The sequence below is a fragment of the Jaculus jaculus genome, chromosome 17 (genome assembly GCF_020740685.1).
Source record: "Jaculus jaculus isolate mJacJac1 chromosome 17, mJacJac1.mat.Y.cur, whole genome shotgun sequence".
Classification (NCBI taxonomy): domain Eukaryota; kingdom Metazoa; phylum Chordata; class Mammalia; order Rodentia; family Dipodidae; genus Jaculus; species Jaculus jaculus.
In genome coordinates this window covers 55,724,286-55,745,203 of record NC_059118.1, presented here as the reverse complement: position 1 = coordinate 55,745,203, position 20,918 = coordinate 55,724,286, and the positions used below count along the sequence as shown (strand labels likewise).

The following is a 20,918-nucleotide window of genomic DNA, read 5'->3' as shown; positions in this document are numbered from 1 at the left end:
GCATTAATTTAATCCAAAATGCAAAAATATACACAGTATTACACAAGAAACACTAAAAAGCAAGACAATAGAAATCCACCTAAAAGTATTAATGCATCAGAAATGACCTCCAGTGAGAAAGAGTTAGAGGAAATGCCTGAGAAAGATTTCAAAAGAATGATTGTAAATATGTTCAAAGAAGTCAAAGAACAAATCAAAGGAATCAAAGAGGAACTCAAAGAGGAAATCAAAGGAATTAAAGAAGACACAGGACACCAATTTCATGAAATAAAGAAGGCAATACAAGACCTAAATAAGGAAATAGAAAAAATAAAGAAAAACCAGTCAGAATTACTAGCAATGAAGAACACAGTTAATGAAATAAAAAACTCTGTAGAAAATCTCACCAGTAGGATGGATGAGGGAGAAGACAGAATATCTGAGCTAGAAGACCAGGTGGCAGATCTAATGCAGTCCAACAAAGAGAAAGACAAACTTATAGAAAAGTATGAGTGGGAATTTCAAGATATTCGGGACACTATGAAAAGATCAAATGTAAGAATTCAGGTCTTAGTAGAAGGAGAAGAATTCCACTCCAAAGGCATAGTAGGCATCTTCAACAAAATCATAGAAGAAAACTTCCCCCAAATTGGGAAAGAGGTGCCAATGCAGATACAGGAAGCCTTTAGAACCCCAGCCAGACAAAACCTGGAAAGAACTTCTCCTCGCCATATTATAATCAAACTACCAAACACACAAACCAAAGAGAAAATATTGAAAGCAGTTAGAGAGAAAAATCAAGTTACCTACAAAGGCAAACCCATTGGGATTACAGCAGATTATTCAACACAAACTTTAAAAGCCAGAAGGGCTTGGAGTGATGTATTCCAAGTTCTGAAAGATAACAACTGTCAACCAAGGTTACTTTATCCTGCAAAGCTATCCATTCAAATAGATGGAGAAATAAGGACATTCCATGACAAAAGCAGGTTAAAGGAGTATTTGAAGACAAAACCAGCTCTACAGAAAATACTTGAAAGAATCCTCCATGCTGAAGAAAAGGAAAAGCACACATATAAGGAACCTGGAAAAAACAAGCAATACTCAAATACTAGTTAACACAAGAGAGCAAAGGTAGAACTGGAACCACAAAAAAAAAAAAAAAAAAAAAGGCAAACATAAATACACCTTTCAATAATATCTCTTAATATCAATGGCCTCAATGCCCCAACCAAAAGACATAGGTTTGCAGACTGGGTTAAAAAGCAGGATCCTACAATTTGTTGTCTCCAAGAAACTCACCTTTCTACAAAGGATAGACATTATCTTAGGGTGAAAGGTTGGAAAACGGTGTTTCAAGCAAATGGGCCTAGAAAACAAGCAGGGGTTGCTATCCTAATATCTGACAAGGTAGACTTCAGTCCAACATTAGTCAAGAAAGGTAAGGAAGGTCACTTTATATTGATTAAGGGCACACTCCAACAGGAGGACATTACAATCCTAAACATATATGCACCTAACATGGGGGCTCCCAAATTCATTAAACAAACACTATTAGAACTAAGGTCACAGATAACACTAAAACGTAGGCATGTGCCTTGTACAAGCTCAGAACGCACATCTGGTTTTGGATAAGAACTGTGTCTCCCTAAAGATCCATGGATTCAGGATTACGATAAAAGTACACATTTGCCACCTGAGAATTACATGCCTTTCAGAGGAAAAAGCACCAAATTAAGCCACAGTGAGGCCAACTGTATAGATAATAATAAGCACAGCCTTTGGGAGATAAAGCCACCCAAAAGTGGGAAGAGCCAGAGGATGGGTCCTCTTCCCTTGGAGACAAGAACTGTGTTCAGGCAAAGCTGTGAGAGGCACCAGCCAATGAAGGGAGAGAGCATAGCCCTCTAGAATCTTTAGAGAAATCAATAGCTACTGGAAGGGAAGAGGTGGGCTGTCAGCTCAGGCTGGGAGGTGGAGCCAAGGACAGAAACAGCCCCTGCGACTGACTCTACCTCAGAGAGTAGATTCAGTAAGCCAAGGCCATTAAAACTCTATCCAGAAAGTTGTGGCACTGGGCAGCGGCTGCAGAGACTTGAAGATCTCCTGGGGCACTCCTCCCCATCCAGGTGGGTGCTGGTCTTCTGGCCCCTTGTCCTGGGCACTCCATGGATAAGACCCAGCTGATCCAGAAGGCCAAGGTGGCCAAGCAAGCCAAGTGGTACCACCACATGACCACCTGCATGAGGCCATGATGGAGCAGGGGCCCGAGCTGACCAATTAGGAGCGCCATTTGCTCTCGGTGACCTGCAAGAACATGGTTGGGGGTCGCAGGTCCATCTGGAGGGTCATCTCCAGCGTTGAGCAGAAAAGCGACACCTCTGACAAGAAGTTGCAGCTGATTAATGACTATTTGGAGAAGGTGGAGTCAGAGCTGAGGTCGATTTGCACCACAGTCCTGGAAGTTTTGGATAAGTATTTAATAGCCAGTGCACCGAATACAGAAAGGAAGGTCTTCTATCTAAAATGGAAGGGAGAGCCAGGCATGGTGGTGCACGCCTTTAACCCCAGCACTTTGAAGGCAGAAGTAGGAGGATTGCCGTGAGTTCAAGGTCACCCTGAGATTACACAGTGAATTCCAGGTCAGGCTCAGCTAGAATGAAACCCTACCTCGAAAAAAAAAAAAAAAGGAAATGAAGGGAGATCATTTCAGATACCTTGCTGAAGTTGCATGTGGTGATGATCCAAAATAAACCATAGACAATTCTCAAGGAGCTTACCAAGAGGCATTTGATATAAACAAGAAAGAGATGCAGTCCACGCATGTAATCCTCCTTGGGGCTGGCTCTTAACTTTTCTGTATTTTACCATGGGATCCTTAATAACCCAGAGTCTTGGCTGCACACTGGCTAACACAGGGGCCATCGCAGAACTCGATACACTGAATGAAGACTCACTCCTACAAAGACAGCGCCCTCATCATGCAGTTGATTAGAGACAACATTAGGGACATCAGACACTGCAGGAGAGGAATGTGATACCACAGCCGGTGCTGTAAGCTAAAGGCACAATGGGTGTCATCCACCTTCCCATCAAGGAAGCCCTTTTACATTTCCGTTCCTGACTCCACTCAGCTTCCTAAAGCAGAAAAACCCATTCATGTGTATGGAATCAACTATAGTCTTTTCCCACTGCAGCTTTGGGAAAACTCCATTCCTTCACTTGTGTTTGTCTCAGCCTTCCTGGTGTGCAGTTACTGCTGCAGAAAAGTATTAATAACTTCATTTCATATGAACATAAGTAACTTTCAGCACTAAAAATGTATTTGGCATTTAAGTAATCTGAACCAGTTCTACCAAGCGACTGTGTTTTGTATTACTGTGAAGATACGAAAATGTAGTTAATTACAACTTAAAGAGTGTTCCGTATAACTTCTTGATTCCTACAGTCCCTCCCTGACTCTTTTTGGGGGATTTCCTTTCAGAAAGCAGCTTTTTGGTGCTCTTACTGCATATGCCTTTTGAGTAGGAATCCATAAGTATTAGGTTGAATGAGAAAGCACTTAATGTAGCTGAGCTTGGGGGTCACAAAGCCAAACGCCTCTTACGTCACATATTTTGGAGGTCATGTTTGTCTGTGACAACAGGAAGTTTCCTATTCATTCTTCACTTGCTGCTGTTTGAGTTGACAACTTCCCTTCCCAGTAAAAACTCACTCACACCTCCTGCCTTTGCAGTTCTGGTCTTCCCTCCACCATGTAACAGAAGGAGCATGATGCTGCTCAAGGGCAAGCATTGCTTTGGACAAATCACAGTGCACGTCATTTCTTCAGACACAAGAAAGGGGAGGAAAGTCCACACGTCCACGTGGAAAACTTCAGTACTTTTCCATGCAGATTTGCGCACATGTGAGAGGGTGTCCACTTTGTGCAATTGTTCTTTACAGAGTTGGGCCGCTGTATTGTATGTTGCTAATCAATGACTGTAGTCCCCCCCCCCCCGCAAAAGCCTTGTGAAAATGTTGTGCCCTATGTAACAGCAGAGAAACAAAATAAAATTATATTTTATAAAACCAAAAAAAAAAAATAATAACCAACCATATCTGAGGCCAAGCATGACTATAATCCCAGGATTACTTTCCCCAGTACTCAGGAGGTAGAGAGGCAGGAGGATCATGAGTTTGAGAGCAGCCTGTGCTGCGTAGTAAGTTCCTGGCCAGCTTGAACTATATAGACAGATGTCCTTAGAAACAAGGAAATAACAACTCATGAATGCAAGGGACTGTGACCATAGGGACTTTGTGGTATGCTGGGCTACTGACTGCCTCGTTAGGGTCATTGTTTTTGTGATGTTGCCTTTCCTTTATGATCATGTAAAAAGCCTTAAAGACAAAAGGTCTTCTGTGCTTGTCTTTGGGGGATTTTAAGGAAAACACCTCTAAACATGATGGTAGCTTTTGAAGAGAGGAAAATGGGTTCATTTTCCTTAGTTTGCTAAGGGTTGGGGGGGCAGGGACACCATGGGGAATGGGCAAGGACTTTAGGAAAGGTCAAAGAGGTACAACAGGAAACACACTGCAGAAGACAGGCATGGTGGTGCACATTTGTTACCCTAGCACTAGAATAGATGTGTGAGGATCACAAATTCAAGGCCAGTCTGGTCACAAAGTGAGACCTTCTCTCAAAAGAAAAGGGAAGGGAAGAGATGGGAAAAAGAAAGGGAGAGAGAAAGGAAGGAAGGAAGAGAGAAAGAAAGAAAGAGGGAGAGACAAGATGGGTTTCCATCAAAATTGGCAAGAGGACATGCGGCTCCGTGGCATGTTACACACAGCAACATGAGCAATAGCCCTTTCTCCTGCTTCTTGCTGCTATGTTGATGAGAGCAGCTGGGGAATCACCCGAAGCCAGCTAACGGCACAAAAATGTAGCCAAGCTCACAGTCACCCCCTCCCATTTTGTGGCTGTGTTCCTCTGGTCATATTATATGACCCCCCCAAAGACAGACTTAAATGCATTCTGGGTGATAATCTCTCCAAAGTCACAGCCAGACTCCTTATCTTCCCCCTCAGACCTTCACCAAACACAGAATGGCTTCCTGGGAGCCTGCACCGTTACTCTAGCGCCTTAAAGACAGTAAGGCAGACTTTCTCCTGCAGCAGTTACATGGGATCGTGGTTGGTTGCAGTGGTTTGGAGCTCCAGTCTGCTAGTATTCAAATTCCTGCTCTGCTGTATTGTTTTAATTAATTTTACTCGGAGGTGACAAAACACTGATAGAAGCCAGGTGGCGCACGCCTTTAATCCCAGCACTTGGGAGGCAGAGATAGGAGGATCATCACCGTGAGTTCAAGGCCACCCTGAGACTACATAGTATCAGGTCATTCTGTGCTAGAGTGAGATCCTAAGGCCTTGAACCACCCCCCCCCCCCAATAATAAAAATAAAAAAGTACTGATAGAAACAACTAAAGGGAGGAAGGGATTACCCAGGCTCACCATTCAAGGGATACGGTGCGTCATGGTGGGGAAATCATTACAATAGGAACCGCTCAGAGCTGTGACAGCAGGACCATGAGATGCTTGGTCCCTGTGATGGCTCTGTTGTCAACTGGATCTGCTTAGGAATCCACAGCCATTCCTCTTGGGTGGGTGTCTGAGGTTGCTTCCAGGATGGATGGACTGAAGGACGAAGTCCTTCCCCCTGAGTGAGCCCTTCGCCCTTCTTGGAGAGGGGTTGTTTCATCTAAGGAAGCGCTGGGAGAAAGGAATCCCTTCACCTGGCTGTCGGCGTTACTTGCTGCCTTCCACATGGGCTGAAGACAAGGGTGGACTGAAGGTGGCATGGACGGAAGACTAGCCGCTCTCCAGGTCACCTCCAGGCCTTCAGTGCCAGATTGGGGGTGCTGAGGCGTCCAGCCTCATGGACTGAGCAGCTACTGGGCTCCTTGGCTCTTGGGCCAACAACTGCTATTGTTGGATTGCCTTAAGCTAATCCAATAAATTTCTTTTAATACAATTCATTCTCAGTTCTGTTCCTCTAGAGAACCCTGACTAATATAGTTACATTTCATGGGAGTCAGAAGCAGATACAGTGTGGGCTATCTATGGCTTCAAAGTTTAACCTTTAAGGCCCACCTACCAGTGACTTATTTTCTCCATCCATGCCCCCCTTCCAATAGATTCATATACTTGCAAAATAGTTTCATAAGCTGGGGACCAAGAATTCAAACACAAGAGCCTACAGAGAACATTTTCACATTTAAACCATGGCATGTGTAGTGTCTCTAAGATGTTAAATAAGTTAGTTATTCTCCACCCAACTTTTGCATCCATATAATGGAGATAAAGTGAGTCATTCTCTTTCACAGGGTTGGTTTTCATCGAAGCAGGCAGATCTTCATCTATCTGAACTCGAAGAAAGTGTGGAACAGAGGTGAATGAAGGGAAAGACAGGTAGATCCCAGGCAATGACAGAGTCAAGTCTGAGAGAAAAGAACGGCAGACCAGTCCTGGCCTCTCCTGGGTTTTGGGACCCACAGTGCTGACCACAAGAAGTAACAACTTCAGAGACTGTGCTCAAGATTTCTTCTCCATAGGATCAAGGGTGGGTCCCAACAAAAGCAGGATGCTCTTATCAGGATGAACGCCATCTTTGTCCTTTGGTCCCAGCCTCCACCCAGAGTTTACTGAGTGCCCGTAGAAGGCAGCGGCAAGACAGTTCAAGGTCAGTCCTGGCTCAAACTCTGGCGACCACAGGTTCAACCTTACACCACTTAGTCTCGGTTTCCATGGACACCTTCACAATTGCGCTATGTTACTCTGAATGCCTAAGACTCAAATTTGTGGCTCAATGTTTATAGCAACTTGAATAAGCCATGCTCTCTCATGCTGTGACTTCTGCAGTTTGATTGACAGCCTGTGCTCCTCCTTCCTATGGTGCAGTGGTGAACATGAACACAGTGCAGATGGAGACAATATGTGATGCTTTTCTCATTGCTGTGACAAAATATCCAACAGAAGCAACTTACGGGGAAGATGGATTTATTTTGGCTCACAGTTCAGGAGATACGGGCTGACATGGTAGGAAAGTCAAGGCAGTGGGAGCAGCTTTCAGCTATGGCAGCTGAAGCTTAGATAGCCTCAGTGACTGGCCAGGAAGGAGAGAGAGAGAGAGAATGCTGTGGCTACAAGCAAGGCAGGGATAATATAACCTCAAGGCTTGCCCCCAAGGACCTACTTCTTCCAGCTAGGCCTCACTTTTTTTTTTTTTAATTTATTTATTTGAGAGTGACAGACACAGAGAGAAAGACAGATAGAGGGAGAGAGAGAGAATGGGCGCGCCAGGGCTTCCAGCCTCTGCAAACGAACTCCAGACGCGTGCGCCCCCTTGTGCATCTGGCTAACGTGGGATCTGGGGAGTCAAGCCTCGAACCGGGGTCCTTAGGCTTCACAGGCAAGCGCTTAACCGCTAAGCCATCTCTCCAGCCCAGCCTCACTTTTTTAAAAAATATTTTTTTTTTATTTATTTGAGAGCGCCAGACAGAGAAAGAGACAGATAGAGAGAGGGAGAGAGAATGGGCACACCAGGGCCTCCAGCCACTGCAAACAAAGTCCAGACGCGTGCACCCCCTTGTGCATCTGGCTAACGTGGGTCCTGGGGAGTCAAGCCTTGAACTGGGGTCCTTAGGCTTCACAGGCAAGCACCTAACCGCCAAGCCATTTCTCCAGCCCTAGGCCTCGCTTTTTTAAAGGTTCCACAGCAACCCTTAAAAGCACCACCAGCTAGGGACCAAGTATTCAAACACATGAACCTCTGGGGGAGCAGTTCACACTCATACAGTAACGATATGTCTATAACGACTCATCTCACTGATTATTCTAAAGCCAGGGCATGTGTCTCATACATGCTCAGAAATCAGATCTGCACCAGCTAATTGTTGGCCACATTTCCAGAGGAGCAGAAATACCCTTGACATCCCAAGGAAAGGCTGCTATGTACAACAATTCCTACACACACACACACACACACACACACAAAGAGAGAGAGAGAGAGAGAGAGAGAGCCCAGTTTTCACTTGCAAATTTCCATCTGCACATGGATGTCTTTGGTAAACGCCAACTTCCTAGATGTAATCCAGGTGTCCAAATCTGATACCTTGGCTCAAAGAGAGGCACTTTACCTTGGAGTCATGGGCTGGGGTGCTCATCACGATTAGTCCCAGTGGTTATGTCTGCCATTCTGTAACAATGGTGGGTGACTCAGCTCCACTCCCCCATCGCTCCATCTCCCTCTCCCAGTCACCCCTTTCATCAGAAAAGCCTGCCATGCCTTGCTTAGCCATCCCCACCCCTGCTCTTGGAGATGAAAAGCCCAGATGTGAATGACCCATCTGTAGTGTGCGGCACGTTTTAGCTCTTCTTTATATAGCTCTGAAAGAAAGGGACTCATTACAGAGAGGAAGTCCACAGTGGAATTAGGAAACATTTGATCAGGCCATTGTCCCAACACAATACGTACAATGAGGGAAAGGCCAGAGCTGGCTGCCAACTCGAAATGTATGCTCCAGGCCCAGGACGTGTGCGTCACTCATTTCCCATGCTGACCAGGAAAGGGAGCCCCACATCAACCCAAGTAGAAGGTCAGCCTCTGGAAGTGGGGGGCAGCCTTATAGCAGGCCATTTCTCTACCCTGCAGAGGGAAGAGCTTCTGGGGCATACAAAAGTGAGGACATCCTCAGCCTGTGCCCACCTTGGCACTTATGTGTTGTCTCTGAGAGAACCCAGGGGTCTGGAATAAACAGCAGGGCATCTAGCCCTGAGCAACAGGCCCTTTCTTCAGATTCCAGCCACCTGCAGTGCAGAGGTTCACTGCCCGGAGCCTATGCCCAGAGCCCAGTGCACAGAACCCATTCTTGAACTCCAGTTCTATTTCTGGCATTTCAACTCCCTTATTAAGCAGGGCAGAAGGTTGCAAGAATACAGGCTTCAAAACAGAAGCTCTACTGTACATGCCACACTCTGGGAGACCAGCTGGCACTAAAAATGTCCAGTTGTTTGACAGGCGTGGTGGTGCACGCCTTTAATCCCAGCACTTGGGAGGCAGTGGTGGGAGGATCACCATGAGTTCGAGGCCACCCTGAGACTCCATAGTGAATTCCAGGTCAGCCTGAACTAGAGTGAAACCCTACCTCAAAAAAACAAAAAACAAAAACAAAAACAACAACAACAAAAATAGTCCAGCTGTATCTTCAAGTGCTTGATCTGAGTTGCATCAAAGTCAGCTCCACATGCGACATCAGAAATTAAGCACCAAGTGATGGAGTCTTGAGCCCTGATGGAAAAGAGAAGAGAATGTATTTCCCAGAATAAGCCTGGGACTCCAGCCCTGTATTGGTCACTGGTTGTAAGCCATTTGGACACCAAATCTCACTTGTAACGGTTCAGAATGGTTGTTTTAGCCCTCAGAAGGTTGTTGCAGAATTAAAGTATGAAGATGGTGATTAAAGGGATCTGGGAAATGAAAGCATCATATGAAAGTAAAGTGTTAGTTTTATTGCTATCCGGTCCCATTTGTGGAGCTGGAATTCATGTCCCCTCTGGTGCTGTGTTCACTGCCGCCTCATCTGCCTCAGTGGTATGAAAGCTTTGGCCTTCTCAAATGACGTGGAGAATCCGTGTCTTGGTCCGCACTGCAAAGCAGCATTTAACACTGAGCCCGCAAACTTCAATAGAAGCAATTCATGCCAGCATTTGTGACTATAAGCTTAGCGTCTGGCACATAGTAGGCATGCAGTGTGCACTTGCTGGATGAATTAACTAATAAAAAAACACCCAGTGGAGAAGATGGCGGTGTAGGAACCATGCCAAAGTAGCCCAGGGGGAAAAAAAAAAAACAGCAAAATACACTCTTCTCCTAAAAAGTGAGGTGTATAAGAAATTAAAATGTCAGGCAGAAGTAGGAGAGATGCAGAGCACCCAGAGCCCACATAGGCAGGCAGAAGCGGCTCCAGGTCCGCAGAGCCACAGCTGCCAGGCTCCGCTTGAGCCGCAGGAAAAGCCAGGTGAGGGGATTTTCCACTCACACTAGAGCTCCTCGCAAACTCAAGAAATGTGGAGAACCACAGTGAACAATGGGGGAGCAAATCCTGAGGTAGAGGATCACACGGACCAGCAGGAGAACTAGAGCCACCATCCACAGCCTCCCCTCCCCCACCGCCAGCACAAGCGCCAGCAAACACCAGAGACCTGGGGAAGGGAGATCACAGCACCCAGCACCGGCAATCAGAGCAGCGATCCCAAGACTCAGCCAGCCTACTTGAACCCACAGCGCACCAAAGAGGGACCCAAGCAAGAGCACAGCATAACTGAGACCAAAATCATCCCAAAAGGTAACTGGGATTACACCAGGTCAATACCGGCCTAATAAACCTGGTATATAGGCCTGAACTGGAAGTGATAACTGCACCTTCCATATTAGGATAAATTATATGTTAAATTATATATGATAAATTATATGTTAAATCTGATGGATGGTTGGATTTGCCATTCTTAAATAAGCTCTATTTTGGGCTTGATATTTGTTGCTTCTTGATTTATAGTTGCTTTGTTTCCTCTTCTGTTTTACATTAGGGAAGGGTCTCACTTGGTCACAAGCTACCTGGATCCCTCAACAGACCAGAAATCTAACTTCCTTGTTGACAGGGTTAAGGGTGTGGGGCACCACACACCCTAAGGGACAGTGATATTGTTAGAGGAGCTGGTTGTCATAATATCTACTCTTGTATAAATACTTTGTACTGTTTTTCATTGAAAGTGTACATTGTTTAGTTAAATTTTAGAATCTGCCTATATCTTGTTCCACTCAGACTACTTGGATACTTTCATAGCAGGCAAACCCAACACCTAGGGTCACTTTTGTAGATACTCTAGAGTCTTGAGAGCCAATCCTAGCACCTTAAGCTCCTACCCTGAAGATATATAACATCAGATTAATTGATATGTCTGATAATACTGCAGCTAGCTAAAAAGCACCCAATGGAAATTACTACTAAAAATGAAATTAGGGGGCTGGAGGGAAGGCTTAGTGATTAAGCCTGTGAAGACTAAGGACTCAGGTTTGATTTCTCAGGACCCATGTAAACCACATGCACAAGGTGGTGCATACATCTGGAGTTCGTTTGCAGCGGCTGGAGGCCCTGGTGTACCCATTCTCAGAGAGAGAGAGAGAGAGAGAGAGAGAGAGAGAGAATCTGTATCTCTCTGAAACAAATAAAATATTTTTTTAAATGAAATTAGGGGGTTGGAAAGATGGCTCAACAGTTAAAGGTGCTTGTTTGAAAATCCTATCAGCCCAGGTTTGATTCTCCAGCACCCATGTAAATCCAGACACAAAAAGTAGCAAGTGCCTCTGGCTTTGTTTGCATTGGCAAGAGTCCTTGGTGTTCCCCTTCCCCCACCATCACACACATACATGTGCAAATAAATGCATAGAAATACTTTAAATGAAATGAGGGAGCTGAGGAGATGCACAATAAGTAAAGTGCTTGCTGCATGGGCATGAGGACCCCAGCAGTCACATCCAAAGCCGGGTGTGATGCCACTCATCTGTAATCCTAGTGCTGGGGAAGTGAGGAGGAGAGGATCCTTGGGGCTTGTTGCCTAGCTACCCTGGTATACCCTGTAAGCTCAGGGTTCAAGGAGAGACCATGCCTCAAAAAGACAAGGTGAGAGTGTGATTGATGAAAATGTCCAACATTGACCCTTGACCCCACATGTACACGTACATGTGAACTTGCATGCATGTGCACACCCACCCACATACACACATGAACACACATACATGCACACTACACATACATGCAACAAAATGAAACCATACCTATTCAATAAGTGCTTACCATCTCTGAGTACTGTTTGTACATGCCTATGGTTTTCAGCCTAACCTATGTACTAAATCAGAATTCTCTTACCAGTAATTTAGTCACCCCCAGTGACTTTGACTGTGTAGAGGTTTGGTGAGCAAATAGCAACAGTGGCATATTTAACCATTGAAGTCAGTTCTAACAAGTTTATCTCCCCACTACCAATTTAGGAAAACGTAAATTAGTGAAAAAGACCACAGACAACATGGCAACCAAACAAAGTAACAGGAAAATTGGGAACACATTTGTAAGAAGGGTGAGTCTGGGATAAATAAGTTCACACCTTCCCATAAACCTCGAGGGCAACACTGCATTTAGTTTCTTTCATAATGTTGGAGTATTCAAATCTCTTTCATTATTGCATTAATCATGACACCATTGAAAATAACCTTGACTTAACAGCTCCCCATATTTCCTTGAAAAGGCAGAAAACGTATGTTGCATATTGTGGTGGAACCCAATGTTAAACACAGAGGCGTGCCCAAGCGGTGGTTTGATAAGCTTCTTTTGCTTTATTTTCCACAATGCTTCAACCAGTTTTGTGAGTGTGTTGGCCAATTTTCTATTACTATAAAAAATATCTGAGATAATGCAATTTAATAAACAAAAAGGTCAATCTTGACTGACAGTGGTGACGGTTTCAGTACCTCACCAGTTGACTCATCGCTTTGGGCTGAGGGTAGACATCATGGTGGGGAGGAAATGGGGGCAGCAAAAGCTCAGCTCCTGGCTAGAATGCAAGCAAGAGCACGAGAAGACTCATGTCTCTTCACTTCCTTCACAGGCCCATCCGCAATGACCTAAGTCTCTCCTCCAGGGCTACCTCTTAATGCTGCCACTGTCCCCCACATGGCCACGCTCTGCGGCAGCCTTTGTCACACGGGCCTTCATGAGAGGTTGCCCAGCCAGAGCACCGCAGTCGGAGCCGGAGCCAGGATACCGGGGGATCACGAGCTCACCAGGAGTTTTGCTGGTTCTCTTCTATGTGGCCTTCAGGCCATGAGCCAGGTACCTGCTGCTTCTGCCTCAGCCTGCAGAGGCGCTGAGGAAGACTCATTTGCTTTCCCATTACGCAGATGCCTGACACTCAACTCTCCTATCGGATGCCCTTGACTTCACCTCCGCCTGACAGCGAGGAACTGGGAGGAGGGCACAGATGTTTGGGTAATAAATATCCAGATATTTTCTTACAAAATGTGCATTTTGCTGTCCTCACATCTTACATTGCTATCTGACATCTATTATGTCATGTTGCCTCAGCCCAAACTTCCAATTTAACACTTGATTACCTTAGAGACCTTCCACATGGAATAATATTAATGGCTAAGAGTTACTTATTCACCAAGAGGATCACTTAAAAAAAAAAAAGACTTTATTTGGAAACATCTGGGTTTTTGATGAGATGTTTTTCCTTTAAATCCAGATGTCTGAGAGCCTAGCTCTATCCAAAAGTTGCAAAACTAAGTGAAAGAGCCCTGCTTTTGTTACCTGTATTTAGATGTAATCTGACAGCACATAGAATTCTATATCACATCTCGAGCTAAGTCTAGATGTAGACACTGACATGTTCTGTACCTGGAAAAAAAGCTATTTATACCTCTGAACTCATTTTCTTCATGACCACTAAAGAGATTTATGTTCCTGTATTCTGAGAATCCAATAATGTAAGTAGTTGGTGCTATTATAGAAAACCTCATATTTTCTTTGGAATACAAGCAATAGAAAAATATGATTTCTACCAAGGAATTATGTTGGTATTACCATATGCCTCCAAATTATCTGATAATCCTCTTTTAAAAACTGGAGTCTGCAGAGCTTGGTGTGTTGGTTCACATATGTAGTCCCAGCACTCAGAAGATGGATGCAAGAGGATCAGGAGTTCAAGGCCAGCCTTGACGACATAGGGAGTTCAAGGAGAACCTGGGCTGCACGAGACCACGTCAAAAAAAATAAGCCCACAATAATAATGGAGTCTTCAGAGTGGGAAAGGCTAAAGCAAGGTGATCTGGAGGCCGAGGCGAGCCCTGGCTAAGCAGTGAAACGTTGCCTCAAACACGCAGACCATCAAGAACAAGGTGAGGCTAGACTGGGGAAGCCCTCGGTGGCAGACGGCCACCTGCCACGTGACGTCGAATTCTCCATCACCACATGGGCTGCACTTGTTATGATTTGTTTCCAGGTAGTAAATGCAGAAGAAATCACACTGCTTGTTTGCTAACGAGACTGAGACTTAAAAGGCAGGGCGACATCTTCCGGTGATCCCAGAACACCGAACGGGGAGGCCAGACGCCATGCTATGAGGGTCACTCAAGCAGTCTTATGGAGGGTCCGCACTGAGGGGCACCGAGGCCTCTTGCCAACAGGCACACCAAGCTGAGGCTTCCTGTAGACCACCATGTGGTAGCCATCTTAGAAGCCAATTCTCCAACCCCAGTGAAACCTTTCGATACCTGAAACCATCCTTGCGCACACGACTGTCACCGCAAAAGACACTGGCAGGGAGAACCTACCAGCTCAGCTATGCCCACACAGCTGGCCCGTGAGGTAACAACTGTTGTTTGAATCCACCAAACTGCAATTTATTACACAAAATAAACAACACACAACTGATCTGATTTTCTCTCTTCTTTTATGAGAATTGACAATTGTGATAAAATCAGTGATTTTGTTAAAATCGCACAAGCTTCACTTTCGGACTGGAAAGAACAGCCCTTCCAGGCACTGAGCGTTGGAATCCAACTTAAGAAACCTTCCTAAATTCCTGTCCATTTAAATTAACAGCTCATTGAAGGCGCTGTGTGTACAAACAAGTGCACGCGCTAGTTAACTATTTTTAAATGAATGGTATAAGCACAGATTTTTATTACTCTACACCACGCAACGTACAAGACTGCCACTAATAAGCTTAACAATGCATCCGAAGTTAATTCTAGATGCTTCTTGTATCAGCTCCTCTTTATAAGGGCATCAATTTACTTTTCATTTGTTCAGTAACTTCTGTTGAGAAGGGAGAGCAGCTGCGTGTTTATTATGAAGATAAAACTCTTTTGTGAGATTGCAATAACAGACATTGTCCTTAACACTAAATAATGCTTGTGTTGCAGAGGCCACAATGACCCCCTGCGCCCCGGTGAGATGCCAATTACCAGTACATACTCTTTAATCCTCCTTATGGTCTTGTATAGTGGGCACAATGTTTCTTTCCTATTTTGAGTGTGATAGTACAAAAACTGTTAGGAAATTTTAAGACTTATCCCACCTTTCAGATCTCAAAAAATGCCACTATGGCTGTATGAAGGAAGAGAGGCCGTAATGTATAGCCAATGTACTTGCACCTCATTTAACTTCATAAGAGAGGTAAGAAATGAATAGAGTCTGATTTAATTATTTTTGCCTGTCCCACTGAACAGAATCCCTGGGTTCTGAGGTGGCATATTTTCTTACAAAATGTGCAATTTTATCAAGGGCAACCATGTGCATTCATACACTCAGCAAATAACAAATCATATAGTGGACTGGGGGCCTGGAGAAATAAGTTGTCTTAAGAGTATAAAAATTCTCATTTTTAGGGCTAGAGAGATGGCTTAGTGGTTAAGGTGCTTGCTGCCAAGACTAAGCACCCATGTTGAACTCCCCACACTACCCAGACACACAAAGGTGAGGCAAGCACAAGGGTGCACATGCCCACTAAGTGGCACAAGCGTCTGGAGTTCGACTTCAGCAGCTGAGACCCTCATGTGCCAATTCTCTCTCTCTCTCCTCTCTCTCACTCTCATTCTCACTTACTTTCTCTCTAAAAAAGAAAAGGAACCCAACACCAAGAAGAAACTGACTGAGGTAAACAGAGCGCTACTGTGTAAGATAATTAAAAGAAAAATAAAAGTTTTTTATTTATTTATTTATTTTTTTAATTTTTTATTTATTTATTTGAGAGCGACAGACACAGAGAGAAAGACAGAGGGAGAGAGAGAGAATGGGCGCACCAGGGCTTCCAGCCTCTGCAAACGAACTCCAGACGCATGCGCCCCCTTGTGCATCTGGCTAACGTGGGACCTGGGGAACCGAGCCTCGAACCGGGGTCCTTAGGCTTCACAGGCAAGTGCTTAACCGCTAAGCCATCTCTCCAGCCCGAAAAATAAAAGTTTTTAAAAATTCTCATTTTTATATTCATCATATTGTCTGACTTCAACCTCCTTGGGGTCAATGTGGTGGCTTGAATGTACACCATCCCCAGAGACTGACGAGTTTCCCTACTTCATCCCGAGTTGGGGGAGCGTGGAGCCTTGCTGGAGGAAGTACGTCACTGGTGGAAGGCCATGGGGTTTTGTAGCCCAGCCCCCCCCCACCACCGTTCTCTCCCTTCCTCTCTTTGGATGTGACTATATGACTCTAGCTTCCATCTCGTACCACGTTCTCCCCTTCATGAGGAACTGCCCCCCAGAACTACAAGAGGAAAAAAAAAAAAACTCTTTCCTTCCCTAAATTGTTTCTGATTGGGTATTTTGTCCCAACAATTGGAGGGTAAGTGATAGTCTGTTGCCATGTTTTGAATTAACAACCAAGCTGGGCTCTGGCATCGCCTGCATTGCTCAGAAAGGCATGTGTGAGCGTGAGTGTGAGAGCTGGGGTTCACTGTGAACTTTGCTGAGGGTGGAGCCACAGTCTGTGTTTATTTTGGCCTTTGCTAGTCTTTCTGTTTGTGACTCTCTATGTGGTTCTAGGTAGCCCGTGCTAGAAAACCTTTGTTCTTTTTGAGGAGAGAAGGGTGTTTAGACATGACACTAATGTTAGCAGAAAAGAACTGTGAGCAGAGTTCTTGGTCATCCAGGCAATGCTGGACTTCATGTATGGTGGGCACTGTGTCCTTTAGACAAGATGAAATGCAGCTTGGGAATTCATTCACTCACATGTGTAGACTGTTTTAAGCTGCTCACCTGTTGGAACTGTTCCCATTGTCTTCAAATACAAGGCAGACAACCTGGGGATAGGGCTGTGCTGAAACCCATCTCTCTCTCCCCCTTCCTTCCACCTTTCCTTTCTTGGGTCTTTCTCTGTGTATATGTATATGTATAGGTATATGTATATGTATATGTATATGTATATGTATATGTATATGTATATGTATATGTATATATGTTATGTATATGTATATGTATATATGTTATGTATATGTATATATATATGTTATGTATATGTACATGTAATGTATATGTATATGTATATGTAAATGTAAGTGTGAATGTAAATGTAAATGTATATGTATATGTAAATGTAAATGTAAATGTATAGAGACAAGGTCTTGCTATGTAGCCCAAACTCATGATCCTCCTGCCTCAGCCTCCACAGTCCTGGATCAAGTGTGTGTCACAATACCAGGAAGCACTGTTCTTATTCAAGCTCCCCCTATTCTTCTTGGCTCCTTCCTCTGGCTTCCCGTACTCTCCCCTCTTAAGCTCTAAGATATTTCTCTTGCCTGTGCTTCTTACTTCGTTAGATGCTCTTGTTCCGACTTCTTTCCCAACCCCGGTTCACCACCCACTTCAACATCCCCAGGACCTGCCTGTGGCTCATTGATCCCGTGACAGCGCTCTCTGCTTCGGTTTGGTCATCTAGTTTTAGGTGTCATCACCATCTATGTTTGATGATGCTTAAACGCCCACCACTGGCCTTCGATTTTCCTTTGAACTTGATACTTGGACTGACTTCTTCATATAACCAGTAGATATCTCTTAATATAACCAGTAGGCTACCCGGTCGGAATCTCAAGTAGTATGTCTAAAAGGAACCTTTGAATTTGTCCTCACACCTACGCCTGCACCAATATTCCCCTCTATGGAAACAGTGTCTTTACTCACTCATTTGTTCAGCTAAAAATTGGAAGTCAAATTGAACTCTATTTAAAAGCCCATAAATAATCTAGCTTGCACTTGAGCCCAAAACTCGTTTCACCTCCCTCCCTTCTACCACTTCTGGTATGGCTTTTTGGAGGGAAGGGGTCGCAATGCCACCTAACAGCACACAATAGATTAGTGGAGCTCCACTGTCCCCTGGAGAGAAGGCTGGCCCTGGGCTCAGTGGGAGACGATGGCAGGAACTTAGTGAGAATCTGTGAAGGGAAGGCCCGTGTAGCACTCAGGCTCAGCCTCTGCTAGACACCAACAACACGAGACAGATGCTGTAGGAGCCTTGGAGAGGCCCGGGGACATGTGGGGCTCTCCAGCTACTATGACCAATGGCTCAGGGCGTCTACACATGGCGATGTGCGGTGTCAGTGTGAACGTGACCTCATCACTACCCGCGGGGATGTGCGGTGTCAGCGGGAATGTGACCTCATCACTAGGTAATAAACACACCATGTCACTTTCTTTTCTTTTTCTTAAAAAAATTATTTATTGGGCTGGAGAGATGGCTTAGCGGTTAAGCGCTTGCCTGTGAAGCCTAAGGACCCCGGTTCGAGGCTCGGTTCTCCAGGTTCCACGTTAGCCAGATGCACAAGGGGGCGCACGCGTCTGGAGTTCGTTTGCAGAGGCTGGAAGCCCTGGCGCGCCCATTCTCTCTCTCTCCCTCTATCTGTCTTTCTCTCTGTGTCTGTCGCTCTCAAATAAATAAATAAAAAAATTTAAAAAAAATTATTTATTTATTTGAGAGAGAGAGAGAGAGAGAGAGAGAGAGAGGATGGGCACACCAGGGCCTCTAGCCAATGCAAACGAACTCCAGAAGCATGTGCAACCTTCAGCACCTGGCTTTACATGGGTACTGGGAATCAAACCTGGGTCCTTAGGCTTCACAGGCAAGTGCCTTAACCACTATGCCATCTCTCCAGCCTGCATAGCGGTTTTTGCAGAGATGACTAAGATAAAGGCTATGCCCTTACAGTAGTTCTTTCAGCCAAATGAAAGACAAGCAGACAACAGTCACCTACTCTGATAAGGGCTCTCAGCAGAGTGGAGGATTGCTCAGTGTGGAGAAGACAGGGCTCAAGACCTGTCAGTGAGACCCCTAGCAGACAGGGCCATCGGCAGGCTTTTCTTCCGTGGCTGAGGACAGAGCCCTTTAGGGCCTTTTCAAAGAAACTTTCCAAACGGTCAAGTCCGAGACTTCGCATCTGTAGAAAACAGTACGACCATATCTGCACGTTGAGAAACGGAAGAGCCCATCCTTTCGAGCTAGCGCTTTTGGGTTAAAAGTGTTTCCAGCTTTTCAGAGAACAAAGTCCAGGAAGTTGCAGTTTTCTATGTGCACATTCTCAGCAGTTAACATTGCTGTCTTTCTGTGGTTTTACATGATAATACCCGAGGAAGAAAGCCACAAAGGAAGCCATGGGAAGGGTCTGTGGTACTGTAGCATTAATGCTGTCGTTGGAGGGTGACAGAAGGCAGACAGACACAGACCAACAGGTAAGTTAAAGAGATGCCAGAGAGCACCAGTCAAAGACAAAAAAAAAAACCACTTCTCAACACTTAGAGGATCAAAGCAGGGACAAAGAGAAGACAGAAAGCAGGTAGTTTCCTAACATCACTGGAAGGCAGCCTCCAGAGCGGCCTGCTTGTCCTGGCGCCCCCATTGCAAAGCCCTTCCTGTTGCTCTCCAACATGCAGGTGGGCTCCGCACCCCAGCTCAGCAACCACTGGCTAAGATAAGGAGCACAATTGGATTAGTGCTCTGGAGGCAGCAATCAATAGCCAGGGTATGTGGAGCCGATTAGGCATTGCTAATTAGAGCTCTCAGACATTAATCAAACACCACGTATGGGGCTAATCAACCTATGTGGGAAGCAGAAAAATCGATACCGTCCCAAGTCTCCCCTTGAATGTTCCAACCTGGCTCACCTTGAAATCTGACCTAAAGACAACAATCTCAGCAGGGGGATGCAGGAGCAGGGGGATGCAGGCCGTGGGCTGGAACACTCCTGAGTCTTCTGGTGACATCAGGCCCCTTCTTAAGCACACAGGCTCCATCCTACAGCCTTGTCACTCTTTTCCCTGCATCTGGGGTAGCAGTGCTGTGAGCCCATTGAAAGCAGGTCCCAATGAAGCCAAGCAATGTTCCTAGGCTTGAATCATAAATAAAACCAGATCTGACTTGGAGTTATGGCTTAGCTGTTAAGGAGCTTGCCTGCAAAGCCCAAGGACTCAGGTTTGGGTCTGCAGAACCTACGTAAGCCAGATGTACAAGGAGGTGACATATGCACACAAGGTGACACATGCATCTGGAGTTTGTTTGTAGTGGCTAAGGCCCTAGCATGCCAATTCTCTCTCTCTCTCTCTTTCTCTCTCTCATAAAAAACTAAATGTTCACTTGCTAACATATTAGTCATGAATGTGAATCATGCTCATGTGCTTGCATTCATACACTTACCCCTGTGTAGTTAAGTCAGGAATACTAGGCTCATGTTTATTCACACAGATTGCTGAAGCAAACACTATTTTTTATGAACCCTTTGAAATATTGGACCAGACCACTTTGCCCAAATCAACTGGATTCTCAGGCCACGGTGTGCCCATTTTCTGTCTGCCTGTATATCTGTCTCTCCTAAATAAATAAAACATTTTTAAAAATAAGCAATTTCAGGACAATAGGCCTTTTTTACTTAAAGTTGACAATTTTCTTGGGGGCTGGAGAGATAGCTTAGCGGTTAAATGCTTGCCTGTGAAGCCTAAAGACCCCGGTTCGAGGCTCGATTCTCTAGGACCCATGTTAGCCAGATGCACAAGGGGGCGCACGCATCTGGAGTTCGTTTGCAGTGGCTGGAAGCCCTGGCACGCCCATTCTCTCTCTCTCTCTCTCTCTCTCTCTCTCTCTCTCTCTCTCTCTCTGCCTCTTTCTCTCTGTGTCACTCTCAAATAAATAAATAAAACTGAACAAAAAAATTTTTTTTTAAAGTTGACAATTCTCATGGTGGTGACAAGAATTAACCTTTGACAAACTTCACAGAAATTGGAACCTGGTTACCTTAAATTCTGTACTGGTTTCTTACTGTCTTATTTCTTAACATTTTCCTGTGTCCAGCCAAACTCCACTGT

The 20,918-nt window shown here is 45.0% G+C and overlaps 1 pseudogene; it reads left to right on the top strand.

Moving 5' to 3' along the window:
- Window positions 1-2,147: 2,147 nt before the first annotated feature.
- Window positions 2,148-20,918, top strand: part of LOC101611432 — a 29,219-nt pseudogene continuing 10,448 nt past the window's right edge.